At 35.1% G+C, this 17,431-nt stretch overlaps 1 non-coding gene across 1 annotated transcript; it reads right to left on the reverse strand.

Moving 5' to 3' along the window:
• Window positions 1–7,089: 7,089 nt before the first annotated feature.
• On the reverse strand, window positions 7,090–7,200 carry Trnai-uau (transfer RNA isoleucine (anticodon UAU)). Its single transcript has 2 exons — window positions 7,163–7,200; window positions 7,090–7,125 (listed from the first exon to the last, which is right to left on the reverse strand). It is a non-coding gene; the product is annotated as a tRNA-Ile (tRNA).
• Window positions 7,201–17,431: the final 10,231 nt, after the last annotated feature.

Raw genomic sequence — 17,431 nt, forward strand, 5'->3', positions numbered from 1 at the left:
ACTAGCAAGACCTCCTTTGGATTTGTGCAAAGAAGACTGGGACCTTGGGGAGGCTTTTTGCCACCCAAATTCCAGCAAAGACCAGTGGTCGTCGCCAAGAAGAAATCAATGGTAAACGGTTGTCACGATTATCTCCAATGGTTATCGAAAGAGGTGGAGATTGCTGGAAATCTGGGAATACTTGTTGTCTCTCAGAGACTCCAGAGAACACCACAAGTTGTTCTCAAAGAGAAATCATTGATGATGGCCTATGTGATAAATTTCTAGTAAGTAAATAATAATGGCACAAACACAAATCGGAGGTAGTACTAGAAAACTTGCAAGAGAAATGAATGGAATAGGCAACATGAAAATCAGTATAATAGCAATATTTTTTTTAATTGATGTTCACCCCTTACAATGCATATCGCCACTTGGACGTAAGGAGCTATGGATGTTTGGGGCCATGTCTAGGAAAGATTAGCAAGATATTTGTTTATGTTACATTTAAACTTCTGCATATCAGTACAGCCAGGGAAGCAGGAAGCAGGAAGGGAATTCCAAAGTCTAGCTGTTCGAGGGAAACAAAAACCTTGAGAATAGAAAGCTTTTTGGCATTTAGGGACATCAGCAGTGGAGGGGTGAGATCTTATTGCTAAGCGGGTTTATCGGGGTTATCGATGGGGTACAAGAGTTCATCAAAACACATTCCATTAAAATATTTGTAAAACAGGTATAGTGATGAAACATTGCGGCGATGGGACAGGGGCTGGAGCTTAGTTGATAAAGTGGGACCGATTAGATTGACAACTCTTTTTTGCATTCTCTAAGAGGGATAGACTAGTGGTAGATGCACCAGCCCAGATGTGGCAACAATATTCCATGCATGGGTGAATGGTGGCCTTGTAGAAGTACAGGATACTCTCGGGTGTGAGTAGTCTTCTAGCTCGATAGAGGGAACCCACCTTCTTTGCAGCAGCCCCCGCAATACCTTCTATGTATTTGTTCCGGTTCATATTGCCCGCAAATGTTATGCGAAGAAGTTTGAAGGTAGAATTCTTAGTTAGGGTGTTATTTGTCATGGATATAGGCGGTTGCAGGGGCGTTTTGTAATTGTTAAAAGAAAAGCAGTTTAGTTTTACTAGCATTAACTGTTACCATCCACTTGCAGCCCATTCCACTATAGTCTGGAGGTCATTTTCTAACGATTTTGCCATTGTCTTAGATTTCTGTACATAATAATTGAAGGCACATTAGGAACAGCCATGAAGAACTTGGAAAAAACAACTAGGAGAAATTGAAATCAAGTGGAAAATTGAGACTATACATAAGACTGAAAGCTTGAGGAAACCCCTTGAATGCAGAAACTAACACACAGGAGCTGAAAACGCTGACAGGCCATATGGAAACTGCAAGAGAAGCAAAAGAAAAAGGTAAAGAACATCACATAAAACTAAGGAAAACTGAAATCACAAAATTGTAAGCAAACTAAGACCCCCCCCCACACACACACTAAAAAAAAAAAAAGAATGGTGACATCTGCATCTACTGGCGTCGCATCAAATAATCCTGATGTGTCCAGGAGGATGGAAAGATGAGGCGGGAAAGCCTGAACTAAGCCTGTACTGGATGAGTGCGAAGAGGACTGGGATTTTGGTTATTGCCACCCAAATTGAAGTTGCCAGTGAGAAGTCAATAGCAAGCAGTTGTTGCAATAAGACTTGCACAGGTTATCGAAAGAGATTGAAAGTATTGAAAATCTGAGAAGATTTATCGTCACCCAAACTTTACGGACTAGAACCGATTGTAGTCGGTGAGTAACATCTGATGACAACCTGTGTGAGAACTGCAAGTGAGCACGTCATATGTGAAATTTTAAATTACTGACGTAATTCCATGATTAAGGCCACTGGGACACCCGACATACACACTAGTAATAACGGGTAGACGAAAGTGATTACCTTGAATATCTAGGCGTAATATCTATTACATTTGCCATTTTGTAACTTATGAAGAAGGTTCAGAATATAATTAATTAAGAATTAAAAGTTCTGTAATAAATGTCATCATTTAATATTACTACTAATTATAATTTCAAAAGTTATAGTTGATGATTAGTAGTAATGGTATACAATAATAAAATTAAACATAAAAACACAATAATATCAATACGGACCATAATAACAGGAGTTAATATGTTAACGTAATAATATAATATAAAACAAGATACTCATATGCTACTATAATAATAATTTTATTAAAAATATATAAGAATAATAAGAATATGTTAATGGAGTAAAGTGATGAAATATATATTTACTAGCACGGGTACCCAGCGTTGCCTGGGTTGACATGAAGTTCTGTTTGAAACACACCGGTATACTAATTATTTTCATCATGGGCAACATGGATACCCCCCGCAATAAAAATACAAGAACGGATGAAAACATGTAAATGTAATCGCCCTCAAAAAAAGAAGTATGTGATACCATCTCCACCATATATTTCGGCAGAAGGGCTACAAAGAGAAGAAACCATTCTCCGGATATTGAACACTGGAAATACCCCCCCCCCAAAAAAAAAGAAAAGAAAAGAAAATTAAAAATAGATCATCACAAATTTTGTTTCAATAAAAATAGCAGTGAATGCCTGTACAATCGTAAAAAAAAAAGAAAAAAAAAAGATCTACCAAAAATTAATTCCAAAAACAATTAAATTATATTTTTCGTCATTTTATATTTCTAATGTAATCATCCCCCCCCCCTCTCCAAAAATTGAATTTGTCCTATTTTTGGGTTGGTTCTGTTTATAAAATTGTTAGGTGAAAGTACATAATGGTTTCATAAAAATTAATTAAATTTATCGTTATTTTATGTTTCAAATGTAATTCCCGCCCCCACCACCACAAAAAAACTAAAAAATGTATATTTGTCATGTTTTATCCCTCACCCCTCGATCGCCAAACTTGAAAAAATGCTAGAGGTGACATGTCTGGTTGAACGCTTTGTCGCCAAAAAGTGCGTTCTCATCTTACGTTAAATTTATATAGAAAAGTTATTCCCCACGATAAAATGTTTAATTTTTTTTCAAAATTTCTTCTTCCATATTATTTATAAAGACTGCTATGTATTAAGCCACAAAAAACCAGGTCTAAATTTTTTTTTTTTTTTTTTGGTCAATGTCAAGTTTCTTTCCAACTCCCACAAAAACTTTAAAATGACGACTTTTAATGGTTTTCCGCGGTGCTGAAAATGAATATTACATTTAAATTTGGGACAGATAAGTAGTTTTCATGATATGAAGGAATTACTTTTTCAAAAAGTGGGGTATCACTTTCCTATATAAATTTAACGTAAAATGAGCACCCACTTTCTTGTCACCTAGTAATTTCTTCATATCATAAAACAAATTAAAGTGTGAAATTCCTTTTCAGCACCTCCGAAAATTGGCGCTGTTTTTTGTTTTTTTGTTTTTTTTTACTAAGAGATGCGTTCATTTTTTCATCTCATAATTTATGACGCTAATTATGCTGTTAGTAAGTTTACAAAAGCATACTTTTTTTCGTTCTTTTTGCATTATACAACATGTATAGTTGTGAACAGGTGGCTCTGCAGTTTAACATTTCACAAAAACTTCTGTTTACATTAGGAGGTGGTTAAGTAAACTACAGAAGCATCTGGTAAAATCTATACAAATTCTATAATTGAATACCCACCTAAAAAAAAAATGAAAAACAAAAATATATTTTTGTAAACCGCTCGAGTAAGCTTACTGACAGCATTATTTACGTCCTAAATTATGAAAAATAAACGAATCTCTTAGTAAAAAACAGCGCCGGTTTTCGATGGTGCTGAAAACTAATCTCACAGTTAAATTTGTTTTATGATATGAAGAAATTATTAGGTGGTTAGAAAGGGGATGCCCATTTTACGTTAAATCTATATAGGAAAGTGATCCCCCACTTTTTGAAAAAGTAATTTTTCATATCATGTGGGATTTTGCTGCTTGTTAGGTTTGTCAAGGGTTTTTTCGTCGAGAGGTACTAGTGCTCGAAATCCGTCAGAGCATTTGCAATTCAAATACTTGATACGCTTATATGTGATGAGAAAAAAGGGAGAAACCCGAAGAATAATTTAGCATTCAATTGAAAAAAAAATGTACTTCCTCATCAGTACAAATCACATGACCGTATATTATTCTTATGCATTTTCAAATCAATAGTGATCCTCGACTGGCAAAATCACACGGATCACCAAAAACTGACACAAGGACCGCTTGTTACTGATTGTGTATGAAAATAGACAATTCTTTACACTCCCATTTAGTCGAGGTGAAGCTTCCTATGACCGGATTCAAGTGACTCTTTTTAACCTATAATTTGTATTTCAACTCTTAATCTTCTTTCTAGAAACTTAACCTCCTACCGCCATATTTGTATAAACAGGGGTCAACATTAAAGGAACTACAAAGAAATTAACGCCACAGATTTGACCCTTTTGACAGGGGGGTCGACATTTTTAGTAGCCACACATGAATTACCGGGGCTTTCGAAAAAGCCACGCCTGTATCTATCCAGTGATTTTATTTATTTATTATTTTTATTTTTTATTTTTTTACTAGCTGGATGCCTGGTATTACTCGGTCGTACAATACGCTAAACATGATATCTTTATTTATTCAGATTGCGTATCATTAGAGAATCAATCCTCTATTGATTATTATATATCAGGAGGGATAATTTGCCCAGTTGACTAATTCGCAAAAAATAAATAAATAAATAAAGATAGCAATAAACAATAATTTTTCCATTGCTTTTTCACCAAGGAACAGTGTTACTTGGACGTAAATGGTTATTATTTTGGACAACATTTGCAGGAATGCTATGTAGAGAGTTGAACAGCATTACACTTGAACTCTTGCATCTCAGTACAGTTATGGAAGCAGAGATCCGGGAGGGAATTCCAAACTCCAACAGTTCGGGGGAAGAAACTATTTGAGTGGAAAATTGTCCAGCATCTAGGGATCTCTACAGTGTAGGAGTGGGATTTTGCTGGTTGTCTGGTTTGTCGCGGATATTTACGTCGAGGGGGGCACGTAGGCTTGGAGTTCTACGGAACATTTCTGTTGCATATATGGTTGTGCTGTGATCAAGTTCCTCTTGGCTGTATAAACGAAAAGTTATTTTCGTGTTAAAATGAATACGAGACACTTAATATAATTTCAATACGGATTTGTTTATTTACACACCAAAATAAAAGTGACAATTAACATCAGAGCGTGGTGGAGGTTAGCGGAGAAGGTAGGTTGCAGAACTCTGTGTCGACCTGTATTGGTCGCTTTGTGTCTCCCTCCCTGTCTTTTCTCTATTTTTTATTTATAACGATTGACCTGATGACCTTTTTCTCGCCAGCTTTGTGTATTGTTCTTTTACTGGTTTTGGTCTAACCCATTTTAATATCAGTTAGCTTTCCTGGCCGATTTACGTAATAATGATGCATTCCAGGTACCATGAATATAGATCACTTTATTCACGGAATTGTTTCATTGTGCTCCAACGATTCCCCGGATACCTCTCCGTAACACTGTTACAGGTCACTTTATTCCTGGGATTGACTCATTGTGTTCCCGTGATTCCGCGGACACCTCTCCGTAACACTTCCCATTAAAATACTTACCGAGTAGGCACAAGGATGCAACATTTAGTCGATGGGACAGAGGTTGGAGTTTGGTTGACAGTATGGGACCTATTAGGTTTGCGACTCTTTTTGAACCCTGTCTAAGAGTGAAAGAGTAGTAGCAGATGCACCAGCCAAATGTGGCTACAATATTTCATGCTACCGCAATCAATGATTGAGAAGGTTTCTTCTAATTATTAAATGAAAGAAGCTTAGCCTTGGCAGCATTGAATGTTACCATCGATTTATGTCCCCATTCCCCTTCTCGGTTGTCGAGCAAACAACCTCAAAGGTGTTGGATCGATGGAGAAATGTTAACTCTCAATCATTTACTACACTGTCATAAATTGCCCAGAAATCGGCAGTTTATAAGTTATACGACAAGTGTATCAAGAACGTTTTTGATTCTTCGTTCATTATGTGAACAAATGAACAAAGCTTTAAAAAGACTCGCTATTTGGCCTATAGTGTAGCAAATTAGATCCAATTTTTTATACAACAGTCACCTCAACTTTTCGCTTTGATCGTGAAAAGTTCAGTCATGGTCAAGATTTTAACAGATCAGGTTTGAGTGACGTACATCTCTTTTAAAACATGTGATCTATTTCGTATCTACGAAACGACCAGTGACCTGTCGGTTCAGTATTTGTTATATATTATTACAACCCAACGTTGCCCGGGATTAAATGCGAGATCAACTAATGTTCTACACTTCCAATACTTTTATTGCCATCAAAGTTGGTAAAATCGCCCAATAAATTTTGGGAAAAAGCAATAAGCGATGAGTTTTAATTCTTTGGTTACGCGAGTGACGATGTAATGAATTTTTAGTTCACACGTAGGAAGCACCAGCGTGCTTTTCTCAATGGAGAAGCATCGGAAAATAAAGGCTGTAAATACAAGCAAGGCTTTTGTTGCAAGAATCTTCATATTGCATTTTCTTCCAACAAGATCGACCAGATGGAATGGTATGTTTCCTTATTCTCCGATGTACACCCTATAAAATTGTATTCATCCTTTTATTGGTATAGATGAAAACGGACACATACACAAACCTAGACTCTTATAAATATACACATAACTAGAGACGATCAGACGAAATAAATACATGAACACAAATAGACGTCCACTGTAAATAGAAACTTGTTTATACATGCGTTATATATACTCGTGCGTCATATATACATACAGTACATATACACTTCGGTCGGCTATAAAACACATTATCGCAAAGAGTGGGGGCACTTCTGGCACCTTCGAGAGGTTTTCAGTTCCAGCATCTCCCTGGTGCGTGATTATATTAATTTTGTCATTTGTCTATTGAGATATTGTCGGAAAACAGTTGTGTGCATATTTGACATTGAATAATATGCAAGTCTTTTATTCGAGCACTTCCTGATACGTATCAGCAAAAGAACAAAAAAAATAAAAACATTGCCTCGGGTGAGGCTCGAACTCACAACCTCCGCATTCCTCGCACTGTATTTAAATACAGGGAAGGTACTATCTATAAGTACGGCGCGCTAACCGATTGTGCCACCGAGGCAAGCTGGCGTCGCTGAGACATTGAAGCTTTCATATTGATATTGTCTATATTTGTTGAATATGTGAGTGCCAGTCAGTCAAATGTCATATTGTTTTTATTTGTTGAATATGTGAGTGCCAGTCAGTCAAATGTCATATTGTTTTTATTTGTTGAATATGTGAGTGCCAGTCAGTCAAATGTCATATTGTTTTTATTTGTTGAATATGTGAGTGCCAGTCAGTCAAATGTCATATTGTTTTTATTTGTTGAATATGTGAGTGTCAGTCAGTCAAATGTCATATTGTTTTTATTTGTTGAATATGTGAGTGTCAGTCAGTCAAATGTCATATTGTTTTTATTTGTTGAATATGTGAGTGCCAGTCAGTCAAATGTCATATTGTCTTTATTTGTTGAATATGTGAGTGCCAGTCAGTCAAATGTCATATTGTTTTTATTTGTTGAATATGTGAGTGCCAGTCAGTCAAATGTCATATTGTTTTTATTTGTTGAATATGTGAGTGTCAGTCAGTCAAATGTCATATTGTTTTTATTTGTTGAATATGTGAGTGTCAGTCAGTCAAATGTCATATTGTTTTTATTTGTTGAATATGTGAGTGCCAGTCAGTCAAATGTCATATTGTCTTTATTTGTTGAATATGTGAGTGCCAGTCAGTCAAATGTCATATTGTTTTTATTTGTTGAATATGTGAGTGCCAGTCAGTCAAATGTCATATTGTCTTTATTTGTTGAATATGTGAGTGCCAGTCAGTCAAATGTCATATTGTTTTTATTTGTTGAATATGTGAGTGCCAGTCAGTCAAATGTCATTAGCTCAGCAGACGTTGCACACTTGATCATTTCTTTTCGCGAGAAAATGAGCAGATTTTCTGCCTTTCAATGAATATTATTAAACAAAATGGCGCTTTTCAAGCAATTAGCTCAAGTTAAAAATGTTAATTACCTTTTAATTAATTTTCTTTAGCTAAGCTATTATATGTAAGAAAACAACCGTAAAAACAATAACTCAGAACACAAAAAAGTTGCAGATTTTGTAAAATCAAACGATAAAATAAATCGCGAAATCGGAAAAATATACGCGAAAAGAAAACACCCGTCTAGCCGAATCCACTGTGAAAAATTTCCCCCACTCTTTATCTATGCCTAAATCAAAACGTGGATTCCATGAACAAAGCTTCTTTCTTAGAACTGCACGCCTGTGGAACTCTGTTCCGTCTGCCTGCTTCCCACCTGACTACAACTTGGATGTCTTCAAGTCCAACGTAAACAAATTCCTAATGAACCGCCCCCTTAAGTAAACACTTCATCAAATCTCCACACTAACGTAATGTACTTGCAATAACCCTTATCCCTGAGTGGCTTCCGGATGGATGATTCAGAAAAATAGAAAAATAAAAGAAGAGAATCACGAAAACAGGTGGACATGACTAAGAAAATGACACTTGAACAGGAAAACGGAATCACTACTGACTGCTGCACAGGACTCTTCAATCAGAACTAACTGCATTAAAGCTAACATCGATAAAACCTAAGAAAACAGTAAATGTAAACACTGTGGACAAATAGACGAACCCCGATATCACATGATATCAAACTAGCAAACTAGCCTAAAAAGAATACAAAAGTTCGCGAGGAAAGCAGTACATCAGGAACTTTGTAAACGACCGCATTTTGAACACGCAGACATAAACCAAAAACAGTATTGGAAAACAAAAAGCACAACATTCTCTGCGACATGTAGATACAAACAGATTACCTCATCTAAACAATAAAACAGATGTCATCATAATTAACAAGAAGGAAAGAAACTGTCAAATGGTAGATTTTGCCATCCCAGCAGTCCATAGGGTAAAGATAAATGTGATAAAACGGCAAAGCAAATATACTGAAATTGCAAGAGAACTGAATGGGATAGTGAACGTGAATAAAATTAGTATAATACCAGTAATTGTAGAAGTACTGGGAACAGTCTAAAGGACTTGGGAGAAAAAACTAGGAGAAATTAGAATCAAAGGGAGGAGTGAGATTCTACAACGAGTGATAATAATAAAAATAGGTGACATCTTTTTAAAAAAATCAATGAATGCGATATCCAACTCACTATCTATGAACACTAATCAGCCACAAGGAAGCTACAACAGAAATAAAACACAAGAAACTGAAAACACAAGCCGTCATATCTTGTATGTATTCATATAAATAAATAAATAAATGTATAAATAAATAGTATAAACGATAATAATAATAATAATAATAATAATAATAATAATAAATACAGGGGGCAGCAGAAATAGCTCCCACATTTTAAACTTTCAATTATATGTTGCTAATGAACTCATGCAAATGCCAATGATGTTTCCATTTATCTAATAACTGTCATTTTTTTTTCAGGTACCCTTATCGAGCAATATGGTTTGGACTGGTTCACATTGTGCTTTTACTGCAGAAATGTTTTTTGAAGAATGGTGAATCTGTAACTAAAACACAGGGAGCTTTCAGAGTTTATTTAATGTTAGGACGGCATGATGCTGTTCCGGATAGAAAATCAACACAGCTCTCTCTTTGACAGACAGAATGGTTATTAATAACTAGCCGTGGCACTTTTCACGAATCGTCGCTGTTGACTCCGGTTCTACGCCATTCTGAGCAACTCAGCCATAGTAATGTCCGTGATGTCCTTCACGTTGTCTGGCATTCTTGCTTTTAGTCTTCCACGTCCTCTTTTGCCAGGAGTTGTAGCAAAGAGTAAATTGTCTGTTAGACTGTCTGTTCTAGCCACATGATCCAATACAGCTATGGGCTGCAAATTTCAGAGCTACAAGATCAGCACTTAAAAGAAAGCCACCTGAAGGACTCGAAACGCTCGAACGCCAGACAGTAGTCGAACTGTTACACGCTCAGCTCTCAAATATGCTTTGGCCTTAGGATTGTCTGATCGAATATTCAGAAGAATTCTACATACTGATATGCAGTTCCATCCATACGAATTAATGATTGCTCAGAAACTGCCGAGCGCGACTGGGAAGATCGCATGTCAGATATTTCTGCCGCGCCCTGTATATAAATTTTAAAAAAGGGCGCCAGTCTCGGTTGATAATGAAAGTTAAAAGGTTGGAACGACCGAGAAGGGAGTGCATTAATCAAACTGGACAAGTGCAAAGAAGACTGGAATATTAGGGAGGCTTGGTGCCTAACCATATGCAACAGGTTGTTTTATTCGCTCTTTTAAAGTTTCGGCAATGTTATCTTCGAAATGATTGACTTAGCGCAACACAGTAAATTGAGACATACTTGTTTGCGGCGCCAATGTTTTTTTTTTTCAGGACACAAAAACCAGTAAACAACTTTTAACAAATTCTCCGTCAGAAAAGCATTTTCCCTTCTAAGCAATTGATTCACAAAGTTTGTAAGCTTAGTTTCGTAACAAGTTCTGTGTTGATTTTATAGGTATTAAAAATAGCTTGTTGCTTTTTAATTGATTTACAAAGCTGTTCAAGTTTGTCAGTGGAGTCCGCCCTACTAACGCATCATACCTAGAATGTTGTGTTGTATAAAGACGTTTAATCTTGTATTCTTTCATTACTGGTAGCAATCTTTTGCAGATGACACATACGGCATCCTGATTGTTCTGAAGAACAGAGAATTTTTGCTCAAATCATTGTTGAAAATCCTCCTCTCACTACCAATTATCCGTTTGTTAGTAGCAGACATCTTTAACTAAATAAAATATGAAAAAATATTAATAGTATAACTGATGAATTTAAAAAAAGTCAGTACACAGAGATGACAACGACCCAATTACTTGTTAGTTAAAGTTATAGAGATAGGAAAAGAGAAGTGTTAATGAACAGTTCTTTAAACATGATGGGAGAATTGTATTATTGAAGAGGGAGATACAGTAAACACTTTGGAAGGGACTTCATATAAAGTATATTATACGACGGGACAGTTTGCTGATATATATAAAGTTGAAAGTCAAAAACACATTACCTTGATTGAAATGACGACGAAGTTTGAATATTTACAAACAAATAGACATTTATTTCGAGCTGGTGATGAGAATAATGAGAGTCTGATGCCTGGCTAAATTGCTACATTGTCTCGTCTTTCTCCCCTCCGCTTTCTAGGAGAGCTTAAGCTAACTCTCTCTCTCTCTCTCTCTCTCTCTCTCTCTCTCTCTCTCTCTCTCTCTCTCTCTCTCTCTCTCTTTCTCTTTCTCTCTCTCTTTCTCTCTCTCTCTCACACACACACTCCGACTCTCTCTCTCTCCAACTGAACTCTGATTGAACTGTCACAGCTTGGTTTAACTTAACTGTGTATATTGAATCTATATTTCTTTGTGACGTCAAAACGCGGTCAAACATATGTGTGGGATGCACGTGCATGCATATGCTTCTAACACGTATCTTGGCAACAGAAAGGACTTTCCTTAATTACATTGTCCCATTATTCCTGCTCTGATCTAAACTTTGTTTTTATAGTTATTTCTAACTACAATGCATAATTCACTGCATTCTGTGAATCGTGTCTAAATAACAATGATGTATTCATTTTAACATTGCATAACAACGTCTGATTCTAGCATTCACCTTTATCATTCCCGACCCTAATTTTTCGTTTATAATAATAATAATTATACTCGGCCCTAATTACTTCGTTTCTCTAAATACCGGGATTTACTTCCCTTCAACAGACAACAAACTGTAACAGTATTTATGGTAATCTTGTTAATGTAGTGCCAGAATATATCTGGTTATTACGGTTTATCTCCAATCTCCTTATAGTAGTCTGTGACATATTCCCCTTGCATGGACACCTGGCGCGAAAAAAACCCACACCATATCGTTATATCTTATTTAGACGGAACAGAAGACTAAGACGGTATATTTTAGTTTCATTTACGGCCCAAAAGCAACATCAGGATTTTTTTACATTTCATCTTCGATGATCGGGAGACCCTTTTTATTAAGAAGAAGGATAAAAGGTGATAACATACTACGATCATTAAATAAGCGTATCTATATAAATTAACATATCTATATAAATTAACGTATCTATATAAATTAGCATATCTATATAAATTAGCATGTCTATATAAATTAGCATATCTATATAAATTAGTGTATCTATATAAATTAGCATATCTATATAAATTAGTGTATCTATATAAATTAGTGTATCTATATAAATTAGCATATCTATATAAATTAGCATGTCTATATAAATTAGTGTATCTATATAAATTAGCATATCTATATAAATTAGCATATCTATATAAATTAGTATATCTATATAAATTAGTGTATCTATATAAATTAGTGTATCTATATAAATTAGCATATCTATATAAATTAGCATATCTATATAAATTAGCATATCTATATAAATTAGTGTATCTATATAAATTAGCATATCTATATAAATTAGCATGTCTATATAAATTAGTGTATCTATATAAACTAGCATATCTATATAAATTAGCATATCTTTATAAATTAACATATCTATATAAATTAACATATCTATATAAATTAGCATATCTATATAAATTAACATATCTATATAAATTAACATATCTATATAAATTAGCATATCTATATAAATTAACATATCTGTATAAATTAACATATGTATATAAATTAACATATCTATATAAATTAGCATATCTATGTACTAATTTAATGTTAGAAGTATATTATAACCTTCTATCCTTCTTTTTATTAAATAGAATCGCCCGATCGAATAATTTATAATCTGGAAACCGTGACACACGTATGTCCGTATGTACCTACGTACGTTAAAAGTAGTAGGGTATTAATATATAGGTAACTAGCCTTCGTGGCCGGCGTTGCCGGGTATTTGGAGATGCGTGTTGAGCAAAAAAAAAGTGGTAGTAAGCAGATAGGCTCGAACCCGTACCGAGAAGAAGAAAAAGAACGTGAAAAAAAAGTGACGTCTTTGCTGTTGTGCCCATTGTCAAAGCGGAAGTGACGAATGTTTAAATTAAGCCTAGTCAATCGAAAAGAGGGAATGACTTTCGAGAATATCGACGAAAAATCGACACTTTCTTGTAGAAAAGTGCTCAGTTGAGGGTCAAGGAATTAATGTTTTTAGCCAATTTTTCGATGCCGATCTTGTGAAAATCCGTCGAGTCTGTCGAAAGATTTAAGCAGACATACATACATACATACATACATACATACATTTAAACAGACAGGTGATATTTATATTATAGATGGTAAATTTGATTTTTTCTATGGTTGACAGGAAATGCATATCTATGCATTATATTTTTAAATACCCTTTGTGCAATGGCAACTGCACAATCTGTAGTCAACCATGGGCGTGATTTGGGCTTGCTATTATACTTCCGTGTGGGAACATGTGATTCAATGTCCGCTTTGCGCCAGTCAGTTTTCTCATTGGCACACTGTTCAGCAGCTAGAAAGAAGATATTGATCCATGAGGCATCTCTGATATATTCTCTGATCGCTTCCCAGTCAAGTCTTTTGTATTATGTGGTCATTTTGAGCAATGGCTCGTCATGTTGTGGTTGTGATTTAAGTGCGATTTCTACTGATATCATTAGGTGGTCTGCGTTTCCAAGTGGACTGTGGGCATTAGTCGCACAATACTTTCCAGGTGTACGCGGTTCAGACAAGTAAGTTGTCCAAAATCCATACATGGTTCCTGTATAGATTTGATGGCTTTGTATAGAACCAGCCATAGTTTAAAACCACTGATATCCTCATTTGGTGCAAACGATATCCACAATATAGTAGACCTCAGGTTTTTCCAGCAGAGGTTTTCCTTTTTCCAGATGCCTGAAATTTGACGCAAGAAATAAAAGGTGATAACACATTACGATCATTAAATAAGCGTATCTATATAAATTAGCATATCTATATTAATTAGTGTATCTATATAAATTAGCATAAGTATATATACTAATTTAATGTTAGAAGTATATTATCACCTGCAGTCCTTCTTTGTATTAAATAGAATCGCCCGATCGAATAATAGTAATTAATGTTTTAGCCAATTTTTCGATACTGATCTCGTGAAAATCCGCCGAGTTTGTGGAAAGTTTTAGGCATACATACATACATACATACATACATACATACATACATACATACATACATACATACATACATTTAAACAGACAGGTAAGATTTATATTATAGATGGTAAATTTGATTTTTTTCTATAGTTGACGGGAAATGCATATCTATGCATTATATTTTTGAATACCTTTTTATCGGTTTGGAAGTTATGGTGTAATTTGCTGCGGTGGAACAGATGGGGAGAGATTGTGTAGTTTATTATTAGGTTTTGGTTGAAGTTTTCAAGTGCGAATTCTATTTGTTTGTCAACTAAAAAAACATTGGTTAGTTTATTGTTAATTAAGACGTGTTTAATGGTTTTTAGTTCAGTAAAAATCACTTTATATATCACGGAAAGCACATCTTTGAATATATATATATATATTGCCCTGGTTGACATGAAGTTCCGATCTTTTATATTTGTATTGCAAATTCTTTTATATTTCAATTGCAATTTTTTTTAATTTATATTGGAATTTTTTATTTTTGTATTAGAAATTATTTTAGATTTATATTAGAAAACTTTTAGACTTATAAAGGAAAACGCAACTAGCAAATCAGACTTACCTCACCTTACCTCACAGCGATCTTATAATAAAAAGTGGGTGTTTCTTTAGATCATTCAGCAATAATAATAATAATAATAATAATAATAATAATAATAATAACAATAATAATAATAACAATGATAATAGCAATAATAACAATAATAATAATAATAATAACAATAATAACAATAATAATAATAACAATGATAATAACAATAATAATAATAATAATAATAATAATAATAATAATAATAATAATAAAAGTAAAAACCCCACCGAATATATGTCAAGCTATGTCACGGTAACATACATTGAGCGAGTATTAAACAGTATTTTATCCAGTTTTTTATTTATAACACCTTTTCCCAAACTTACCGTGTTAAAGAGGGGGTCAGACGCCATCTTGAATTTTCCAATACATCGGTAAACACTGTATGGTTTTCGAGCTGAATAAACATGTTACATTCAATAAAAACACGAAAAATATATCCAGTTTGGCAGAAAACTAACTTATCGTGCCTTTGATAATATTTATTTGTTATATATTTGTTTTTTGACAACTTTTTCGAATCTATGTGTACAGTAATACAAACCCCGAATTATACATTCAAGCTATTATCTTAGGTGAAATCCTCATCAGCACAGATCACAACGATCAGCCCATGGCCGTATATAAATTCCTATGTGTTTTCAAATCAATAGCGATCCTCGACTGGCAAAATCACACGGATCACCAAAAACTGACACAAGGACCGCTTGTTACTGATTGTGTATGAAAATAGACAATTCTTTACACTCCCATTTAGTCGAGGTGAAGCTTCCTATGACCGGATTCAAGTGACTCTTTTTAACCTATAATTTGTATTTCAACTCTTAATCTTCTTTCTAGAAACTTAACCTCCTACCGCCATATTTGTATAAACAGGGGTCAACATTAAAGGAACTACAAAAAAATTAACGCAACAGATTTGACCCTTTTGACAGGGGGGGGGGTCGACATTTTTAGTAGCCACACATGAATTACCGGGGCTTTCGAAAAAGCCACGCCTGTATCTATCCAGTGATTTTATTTATTTATTATTTTTATTTTTTATTTTTTTACTAGCTGGATACCTGGTATTACTCGGTCGTACAATACGCTAAACATGATATCTTTATCTATTCAGATTGCGTATCATTAGAGAATCAATCCTCTATTGATTATTATATATCAGGAGGGATAATTTGCCCAGTTGACTAATTCGCAAAAAATAAATAAATAAATAAAGATAGCAATAAACAATAATTTTTCCATTGCTTTTTCACCAAGGAACAGTGTTACTTGGACGTAAAATGGTTATTATTTTGGACAACATTTGCAGGAATGCTATGTAGAGAGTTGAACAGCATTACACTTGAACTTTTGCATCTCAGTACAGTCATGGAAGCAGAGATCCGGGAGGGAATTCCAAACTCCAACAGTTCGGGGGAAGAAACTATTTGAGTGGAAAATTGTCCAGCATCTAGGGATCTCTACAGTGTAGGAGTGGGATTTTGCTGGTTGTCTGGTTTGTCGCGGATATTTACGTCGAGGGGGGGGCGTAGGTTGGAGTTCTACGGAACATTTCTGTTGCATATATGGTTGTGCTGTGATCAAGTTCCTCTTGGCTGTATAAACGAAAAGTTATTTTCGTGTTAAAATGAATGCGAGACACTTAATATAATTTCAATACGGATTTGTTTATTTACACACCAAAATAAAAGTGACAATTAACATCAGAGCGTGGTGGAGGTTAGCGGAGAAGGTAGGTTGCAGAACTCCGTGTCGACCTGTATTTGTCGCTTTGTGTCTCCCTCCCTGTCTTTTCTCTCTTTTTTATTTATAACGATTGACCTGATGACCTTTTTCTCGCCAGCTTTGTGTATTGTTCTTTTGCTGGCTTTGGTCTAATCCATTTTAATATCAGTTAGCTTTCCTGGCCGATTTACGTAATAATGATGCATTCCAGGTACCATGAATATAGATCACTTTATTCCGGGAATTGATTCATTGTGTTCCGGCGATTCCCCGGATACCTCTCCGTAACACTGTTACAGGTCACCTTATTCCTGGGATTGACTCATTGTGTTCCGACGATTCCGCAGACATCTCTCCGTAACACTTCCCATTAAAATACTTACAGAGTAGGCACAAGGATGCAACATTTAGTCGATGGGACAGAGGTTGGAGTTTGGTTGACAGTATGGGACCTATTAGGTTTGCGACTCTTTTTGAACCCTGTCTAGGAGTAAAAGAGTAGTAGCAGATGCACCAGCCAAATGTTGCTACAATATTTCATGCTACCGCAATCAATGATTGAGAAGGTTTCTTGTAATTATTAAACGAAAGAAGCTTAGCCTTGGCAGCATGGAATGTTACCATCGATTTACGTCCCCATTCCCCTTCTCGGTTGTCGAGCAAACAACCTCAAAGGTGTTGGATCGTTGGAGAAATGTTAACTCTCCATCATTTACTACACTGTCATAAATTGCCCAGAAATCGGCAGTTTATAAGTTATACGACACAAAGGGTTTTTGTGATTTCTTCTTATATTAGCTACA

This window comes from Euprymna scolopes, chromosome 22 (genome assembly GCF_053919585.1).
Source record: "Euprymna scolopes isolate OS-2025 chromosome 22, ASM5391958v1, whole genome shotgun sequence".
NCBI lineage: Eukaryota > Metazoa > Mollusca > Cephalopoda > Sepiida > Sepiolidae > Euprymna > Euprymna scolopes.